The sequence below is a fragment of the Bos grunniens genome, chromosome 11 (assembly GCF_055505025.1).
Source record: "Bos grunniens cultivar Pamir isolate PY7600 chromosome 11, Bosgru_T2T1.0, whole genome shotgun sequence".
In the NCBI taxonomy this organism is placed as follows: Eukaryota; Metazoa; Chordata; class Mammalia; order Artiodactyla; family Bovidae; genus Bos; species Bos grunniens.
Genome location: NC_141175.1, coordinates 24169263 through 24178999, shown reverse-complemented (window position 1 = coordinate 24178999; position 9737 = coordinate 24169263).

Genomic DNA, 9737 nt, shown 5'->3' with positions numbered 1-9737 from the left:
AAATTTCAAGGTTAAGTTGATGCAGTGATTAACTGGTTAGATGAAACACATTGAACAATACTTATTTTAATGCTTCAAAACTGTAATTTATTTTGAACATAATATTGTGCTTTATCTTTTCATGGAAAAAGTTTAAGTGGCTTTTGAACATCAGAAATAAAATTCTAATATCTGTTGTTTGTGACCAACAGAGCCACAGATGTTCATCAATCAAAGAAATTGTTGGGTATTTCTTTTCAATGGTTGGAATGCAGCGCAGCGTGGTCTAGATAATCAATACAGCAACTTCATGATGTATTATAATCCTGTGCTGCCTTTCTCAAGGAGCCCGAGACAATATGCAATGGATTAAAATTTAGGAGGCTTGGATTCTAGCCAAGATTTACCATCAGCCAACTCAAAGATGGTCCAGAATCACGTCTCTTCTGGGCTTGACTTAATCTGGGCTGTAAAAATGGGGTGGGATTTGCGGGGGAGGATGTTGTAGTTTCATTGGTTCTCAAGAGCAAACAGAGAGGAGACAATTTGTCTTTCCTGGGAGTTTTGGGAAATTACAAAGGAGTTTCTGGCTGTCACAATGACTGGGGGATGTGGAAGGCAGTTGGAAAGCTTGAGGCTTAGACATGTTAAACCTTTCCACCTGTTTGAAGAATTATCTCAACCCCAAAGCTCCTGTGTCCTTTTTCTTGGGAGAAACACCAGCAGATGAGTGCTCAGGTTTTTCCTGGCATTAGTGTTCTTAAAAAGACTCCTATGGGGACTTCTTCTGTCCTCTAGCAGCTTTATGTGATTCTACTTTTCCCAGACTAGACTCCCAGACTTTCTAGAGCTCATGTCAAGAATGCCCATCTATAAATTTCCCTGCTTTCCTTCTTCAGATGTCTCTGAAATTATAAGCCAGGATCCCCAAGGCTTTTTTCTGTAATCATGTGGTTATCAAACATGTACAGTTATTCTGGTCATTTTCAATTTCAGAGTCTAAAGAACTGACTCTGAGTTCTTCTTTTTACCCCCAGAGGAAAAGGTCATGGGAAGCATTGTCCTTCTGAACTGGAGTGCTCCTCACCAAGCTAAAATGCCCTTTATTTGTCACAGTCCTTTCCAGTGATTCTTTGTTCCATGAATCTCTTTGACAGTCTGCTTAAGGGGATTTCGTGCGGTGTGTGTGTGCTCAATTGTGTCTGACTCTTTACAACCCCATGAACTGTAGCCCACCGGGTTCCTCTGTCTGTGGGGTTGTCCAGGCAAGAATACTGGAGTGGGTTGCCATTTCCTTCTCCAGGGGACCTTTCTGACCCAAGGACTGAACCTGTGTCTTTTGCATCTCCTTCACTGGCAGGTGGCTTCTTTACCACTAGCGTCACCGGGGAAGCCGGCTCACAGAGTTTAGCAGGAGGTTTGAGGAGGGTGGAGGGGAGACTGAGGGACTGGGGTTCAGCTACTGAGTCAGGCATCCTTGCTGAGATCCTCTTCCTTAAACCCTTAACCTTCCTTGTTCCACTAAGGTTGCAATGCCTTTCTCAATAATTTCCAATGACTTCCTGAAGTATGAAACTTGATTCGGGCCAAAATAAACATTCCCATGGTCTAACTTGCATTATATTCAAAGTGATCTGGAATCACAGTGACCCAGTGCCTCAGGTACTTGGCTTGAAACTCTCATACCCACCGTGTGCTCCTGAGAATACCATTTTATTTCTTTAGTATCCGTGCCCTTTATAAATGACGAGGAATGGTCTCTACCGTACTTATTATGGAGGACTTCATTTTTTAAGAAACACAGGGCCCAAGGGAAGCACTATCAAAAAGGGATTCTGTGGTCAACTGAGTTTGAGAAATTCTGAATACTCTTAGAGATTCAAAATGGATACCAATATTTTAAAGAGACCTGAGTAGTATTGCAGAAAAGCATTTTTTTAAAAAATTTAACTTAATGCTTCTTAAGTGTCTTTGAATCAGAAGTTATTTGATCTTTTTCTCCCCCACTACCTAGCCCATGGAATATACTTAGAGAAATGTTGTTATGGAGTATTTTAAAGTCAAAGTGGATGAAGAAAATATGAAAGTTATTTAGACATCTAATAACCATTTCTCAAGCATAGGTTGTTCAAACACACTTTTAAGAGTATCTTGCTTGATTCCCCGATAGTATACTTTCTGCTGGAAACATATAAGGTTTGGCATTTCTCCTCTATTTGCTCATTTACTTTTAACTCTGATAAAACAACAAGGATAATATGATACAAAAACTTTGGCCACACAACAAGCCAGATTCCAATATCCTAATACCATCACACTCTTGAATGTTTCAGTCCACTCCTCTCTTGCTCTTCATCTTCTCCTGCATCTTCCACTTTCTCTTTCTTCTATTATTTCCCCTGCCTCCCTTTTCCCTTTTCCTTTACTCCTTCTGATAACCGAGCATAGCCTTTTGGTTTAGGTCAACCAAGTGTTATGAGCCCTTAGTTATTGAGAAGAGCACTATGATGATTATGGAGTGAAAAAGAGATATGGCTTAGGTATTGCTCTCAAAAATCTTACTTTCTAGTAGAGAAGATGTATATGGAACACATGATTCTAGCTGAGTTTGGCCCATATAATAGTGGGATTCCCTCTAAGATATAGGATGTAGCCTTGCCAAAGGAAGGGTTGACTTTGTTGGGAAAGGTGTAAAAGACCTTGTTCATTGAATACTTCACAGAGTGTGGGATGTCTGAGCAAGAATGTCAGCAGTTCCTCTATAGTCAAGAGTAGGAAGGTGGATCCAGCAGAGAGGGTAGCATGGAGGAAGCCTCTGAGATATTAAAGTGCAATGTGTACGTTGAACACACAAACCATTCAAGTAAGTTGCAAAAATATGGAGAGAGGAAAGCTAAGACTGCATTATGAGGGGACTGTATTTTTACTGCCCTTGGGATAGTGGTCTTCCAACTTTTTTAAAGAATAGCAAGGAGAGATAAGAAAGCCTTCCTCAGCAATCAATGCAAAGAAAGAGAGGAAAACAACAGAATGGGAAAGACTAGAGATCTCTTCAAGAAAATTAGAGATAGCAAGGGAACATTTCATGCAAAGATGGGCTTGATAAAGGACAGAAATGGTATGGACCTAACAGAAGCAGAAGATATCAAGAAGAGGTGGCAAGAATACACAGAAGAACTGTACAAAAAAGATCTTCACAACCAAGATAATCACGATGGTGTGATCACTCACCTAGAGCCAGACATCCTGGAATGTGAAGTCAAGTGGGTCTTAGAAAGCATCACTATGAACAACGCTAGTGGAGGTGATGCAATTCCAGTTGAGCTATTTCAAATCCTGCAGATGATGCAGTGAAAGTGCTGCACTCAATATGCCAGCCAATTTGGAAAACTCATCAGTGGCCACAGGACTGGAAAAGGTCAGTTTTCATCCCAATCCCAAAAAAGGCAATGCCAAAGAATGCTCAAACTACCACACAATTGCACTCTTACATGCTAGTAAAGTAATGCTCAAAATTCTCCAAGCCAGGCTTCAATAATATGTGAACCATGAACTTCTAGATGTTTAAGCTGGTTTTAGAAAAGGCAGAGGAACCAGAGATTAAATCACCAACATCTGCTGGATCATTGGAAAAGCAAGAGAGTTCCAGAAAAAACATCCATTTCTGCTTTATTGACTATGCCAAAGCCTTTGACTGTGTGGATCACAATAAACTGTGGAAAATTCTGAAAGAGATGGGAATACCAGACCACTTGACCTGCCTCTTGAGAAACCTATATGCAGGTCAGGAAGCAACAGTTAGAACTGGACGTGGAACAACAGACTGGTTCCAAATAGGAAAAGGAGTACATCAAGGCTGTATATTGTCACCCTGCTTATTTAACTTATATGCAGAGTACATCATGAGAAATGCTGGGCTGGAGGAAGCACAAGCTGGAATTAAGATTGCTGGGAGAAATATCAATAACCTCAGATATGCACATGACACCCCCCTTATGGCAGAAAGTAAAGAAGAACTAAAAAGCCTCTTGATGAAAGTGAAAGAGGAGAGTGAAAAAGTTGGCTTAAAGCTCAACATTCAGAAAATAAAGATGATGGCATCTGGTCCCATCACTTCATGGGAAATAGATGGGGAAAAAGTGGAAACAGTGTCAGACTTTATTTTTTTGGGCTCCAAAATCACTGCAGGTGGTGACTGCAGCCATGAAATAAAAAGACACTCCTTGGAAGTAAAGTTATGACCAACCTAGATAGCATATTAAAAAGAAGAGACATTACTTTGCCAACAAAGGTCCATCTAGTCAAGGCTATGGTTTTTCCAGTGGTCATGTATGGATGTGAAAGTTGGACTGTGAAGAAAGCTGATTGCAGAAGAACTGATGCTTTTGAACTGTGGTGTTGGAGAAGACTCTTGAGAGTCCCTTGGACTGCAAGGAGATCCAACCAGTCCATTCTAAAGGAGATCAGTCCTGGGTGTTCTTTGGAAGAACTGATGCTAAAGCTGAAACTCCAATACTTTGGCCATCTGATGCAAAGAGTTGACTCATTAGAAAAGACTCAGATGCTGGGAGGGATTGGGGGCAGGAGGAGAAGGGGATGACAGAGGATGAGATGGCTGGATGGCATCACTGACTCAATGGACATGAGTTTGGGTAAACTCTGAAGCTGGTGATGGACAGGGAGGTGTGCTACAATTCATGGGATCGCAAGGAGTTGGACATGACTGAGTGACTGAACTGAACTGACCTGAACTTTTTTAAGCCTTGAAACTCCTTGACATTTTACCTGGAAGCCCAGATTTTGCTTGGTAGTGCAAAAATAGAGCAAGGGCACCGCTACAGGCAGGTGCTATTTGGAATTTGCTGCAGTAGAACATGGTCATATTTGTGTTTTCTACTAGAAACTGAATACGTTTTCTTTAGAGGATGAAAATTTTCCCAAATTAGGGAAAAGGAAAGGGGCAAAGGAAAACATTGACTTTCTGGGATCCTTATTTTAGATGAAAGGCCATGATCCATCTTTCTGTTCAGTCACACGTGGTAGCAACTTTCAAGAAAAAGAAGTGCTGATGTACACTGGCTCACTCTGCTATTAAGTGTGCTGGAACATATTTTAAAAACAGTTTAGAACTAAAATCATACGCATTTATGCCTTCTATTCCTTTGAGGCCTTTTAGAGACAGACAAGTCTGAACTGCGTTTATTCACGTGGGAGCAGAATTATCTTTGATTACTAAGTGCTTTCTGCTTCCATGAAAGCTATAATAAACCCCTGCTGGATCCATGGAGGTAGGTGTGGGCTTGTGAAATCAAGGATGGGGAACGTTTGGCTGAAAAGAAATTTCTTAAAAATATTACAAAAAATTGGTTTGAATGTGAAAGTGTTAGAGAAAGCTTTGGGTTACTTTATTGACATCCCTGGGTTGGCATCCCTTAAGAGAGAGTATCATACCATACTTACATGGATATCTTCCATCCACCCCCACATGATGTGAAGGGTTTTAACGTCTTTAGCTCTGCCCATGGCAATACCAGGGGTTTCCCTGGTGGCTCAGCAGTAAAGAATCTGCCTGCAATGCAGGAGGCACAGGAGATGTAGGTTTGACTCTGGGGTCAGGAAGATGTGCTGGAGGAGGAAATGGCAATCCACTGCAGTATTCTTGCCTGGAAAATTCCATGGACAAAGGAGCCTAGCGGGCTACAGTCCATGGGGTCACAAACAGTTGAACACGTCTGAGTGACTGAACACACACACATATATGTACACAGATATGGCAATGCCACAAACACAGAAAAATGTTCTGACCTGGCTTTATCAGCTTTTTATTCTGTATCTTGGCTCTTTTCTTCAATGTATACAGAAATGCAACACTGAGGCCTTGGTGTGTTTTTCCTATTTGGTTTTTAAATTTCTCTTTTTTTTTTTTTTACAGAGTAATTCATCTTTACTACAGGTTAGTTTAAAAAACATTTATGCAAAAAGAAGAAATTAAAATCTACTGGTAATAACAACTCTAGAAATAACTACTATCAACACTTTAGAGTATATCTTTATATTTTTCTAGATTTTTTTCCCTTCCACATACATATTCAATGTTTATTTGAGAAATGAGAATCATGCTACACAAATGGTTTTGTTACCCAATTTTCTCAATTTAAATACATAAAAAACAAAAATAATTTTGAAGTCAATAAATATAGTTTGCTTTACAACATTGCTTTGTAAAGCGTTTTATTTTATATTGGAGTCTAGCCTGTTGACAATGTTGTGACAGTCTCAGGTGCACAGCAGAGCAGCTCAGTCACACACAGACAGGTATCCATTCTCCCCCAACTCCCCTCCCATCCAGGCTGCCTCAGCACATTGGGCAGAGTTCTGCGTTCTATACAGTAGGTCCTTGTTGATTATTTTAAATATAGCGATGTGCACATGTTGCTTTGATGTGGGTACAGTGCTATTACTTTCTAAAGATAGACTCCAATTTGTTTAAACAAACTTTTATTTTTAGATACTTGGTTTCCAGGCTTGCCTTCTTAGAACAGTGCTAGAAAACTTCCTACCAGCTAAAATTTGCCTTCATTTATCCTTGTCTCCTTAGGACAATCTACTCAAGTGGAATTTCTGGGTCAAAGGCTCTGTATACTGTCAACACTGTTGGCATGCTTTATAAAACTGCCCTCAAGAATGAAGGCTATTCTTGTTTGTACTCCAAATGTGAATATATGAGGGCACTTATTTCCAATCAACATTACCAGTTCTATTAATGTTGTTTTGGTCAGTTTAATATCATTTTAAATTCCTGGGACTCCCTCCCTCTTCCACCTTTTGGGTCTAATAGAACATGTGCTCAAAAGGATGAGGTGAGAGGTCAAGGAGATAAATGAGGCAGAGAAGGACTGTTTAGGAGGGCTGAGTGATGTATTCACTGCTGCTGCTGCTAAGTCGCTTCAGTCGTGTCCAACTCTGTGCGACCCCACAGAGGGCAGCCCACCAGGCTCCCCCGTCCCTGGGATTCTCCAGGCAAGAACACTGGAATGGGTTGCCATTTCCTTCTCCAATGCATGAAAGTGAAAAGTGAAAGTGAAGTCGCTCAGTAGTGTCCAACTCCTAGCGACCCCATGGACTGCAGCCCACCAGGCCCCTCCATCCGTGGGATTCTCCAGGCAAGAGTACTGGAGTGGGGAGCCATTGCCTTCTCCGATGTATTCACAGTTGATTTAATTTCATTATGAAGATGCACCTCCTTGAAAGAGTTTATTGATGGGCTTTATATTTGAACTGTAGAAGATGCAGGATAAGGAGGAGCTTATTTAGAAACCAAGGTGGTTTTCTGCATTCCAAGGGAGGTCCCTTGTCAGGTAGAGAGAAAGAGATGCCTCACGAACTCTGCAAGTCCATTAGGAGCAGTGTTAAGTCAGGAAGGCTTGAGACATGGTGCAGGGAATCCAAGAGGTTGGACAATTAAAAGAGTAAGCCTAATCATTGGCTAAAACTTGGAGATACTAAAAGGAGAAGTGTGATCCCTTCTAGGGACTTTCCACTGAGCCTTATGTTGGTATTGTGCCACTGCCGTGTATGGAGCCTTGCTTTTTGTTCTGGATTGAAGAGCAATAGAATGTGATGATGGGCTTCCCTGGTGGCTCAGATGGTAAAGAATCTGCCTGCAGTGCTGGAGACCTGGGTTTGATCCCTGGGTTAGGAAGATCCCATGGAAGAGGGTATGGCAACCCACTCCAGTATTCTTGTCTGGAGAATCCCATGGACAGAGGAGCCTGGCGGGCTGCAGTCCACGGGGTCGCAAAGAGTCAGACACGACTGAGCGACTATGCACAGCGCAGCAGACAGCATCATGGTGAACTGTGTTGTGGGTGGAGAATCAGAATTATGACCCTGCCCTTTGCCTGCTTGTTGAGTCTGAGTTATTCTCTAAAGTGTTTCCAGGTCTGTGAGGAATGAGGACGGTCCTGTGTGAGGATTCATGAGACAGTTTGTAGCAGTCAGCACCAAGCCTGGAATTATAGTAATAGTGACCCTCCATCCAAAGCAGCTGTTATGTTTACTTTGGCACTGCGCCCTCAGATAACATAAAGGCTTCTTGGATCCCCTGGAGGTGACTCACTGGGTCACAGAGGATGACAAACTTCGCCCCACCATTTACCAGTGTTCACAGTGTCCTGCTGAGCAGAGAACATAGGAGAACTTTCTCTCCTGTTTTCTTAAATTGAATCATTTTGCTTTATTTTCTTGGGAATGCTTCATTGTCCTCCAAATGAAGTAGAAGTCATACCACCTCTCGAGTCTCCCTCTCGTGTTGGTGGCTGGAAAACTCAAGGGTGAATGTGTGGTCCATCTCTATCTACTGTGTAGAGCTTCACAGAATTCATCCCACATACCAGCCACCCTGCTGGCTGTAACTTATCTTCCTTATATTTATTCCTCACCTGCTTGCATTTCCTCAAACTTAATCTTATCTTGTATGTATGCTGTAAACAACCTTGAATTGCTTTCAGAACAAAAAGCAATGTAGAATGAAAGAAATAAAAATAAAAGAGAAAATAAAGCTCAGCTTTGGTACACCCATTCTGAGATAAATCCTGTTTATATATTTATTTGTTGTTATCATTTTCTCCCATTCCCTTTCCTTCTCATTCATTCCATTTCCATCCATCCATCCATATCTCCGTCTATCCATCTAACTTAACTGTAAATGTGCAGTGTATGATTTTCAGATAGCGTTAGCCCATGAACAGTTTCTTTCACCTTAAAAAGTTCACCATAAAATGACTTTTAATGGCCGTCTAGCCCTCTTCTTGCCTGGAGAATCCCAGGCACGGGGGAGCCTGGTGGGCTGCCGTCTATGGGGTCGCACAGAGTCGGACACGACTGAAGTGACTTAGCATAGCCCTCTATCATGTAGATAAGCCATAGTTCATTACCTACTCTTCTGTTATTAAAATTTAGGGTTTTTTCCTTTGCTTCATAACCTTTATCTTTATAATCATTCCTTATACATTTTTAGAGCATTTTATTTTATTTATTTATTCTTTTTTTATTTCAATTGACTAGGTCTGAGTTGCAGTATGCAGGATCTTTGTTGCCTCACGTGGGGTCTTTCGTTGTGGCCTATGGACTCTCTAGTTGTTGTGTGCAGGCTTAGTTGCTCCATGGCGTGTGAGATCTTAGTTCCCCAACCAGGGATCGAACCCACATCCCCTACATTGCAAGGTGAATTCTAAACCACTGGACCACCAGCGAAGTTCTCTTATACACTTTTGTATAATGCTTTATTTTTGTTTGTTACAAAACGCATTCATATACATTATTGATGATCATCTTCCTCCTATTCAAAGAAGTAAAATGAAAGCATAAAATCATTAGTGCCTGTCCAGCAGAGTTGAGGGCCAGGAGGTGGGATTCCCTGTATCAGCAAGGAAGCAGGTCTATAAGACATGGAAAAAATATCTTCTCCCTTTAGCACCATAGACAGAGAGCTTCTCCAGAGAGATTGTTGAGGCATATAGTTGATGGTTAGGGATGAATCGGGCCACATGGTGCTTCCCCTTCCTCAAACTTCCAGAGGTCGTCTCTGCTGATCTCCATCTAGGATGGAGGAGAGGACCCTTGCTAGGCATAGCTCCTGGTGGGTCAGGAGTTGAGAGACTCATCAGACCTTTCTCAAAGACCGTATCCCTTTTTTTCCTGGTTTGCAGCCAAAATCTAACATTCCCCAGATATTCCCAGGTTTTGGGTTACATGTT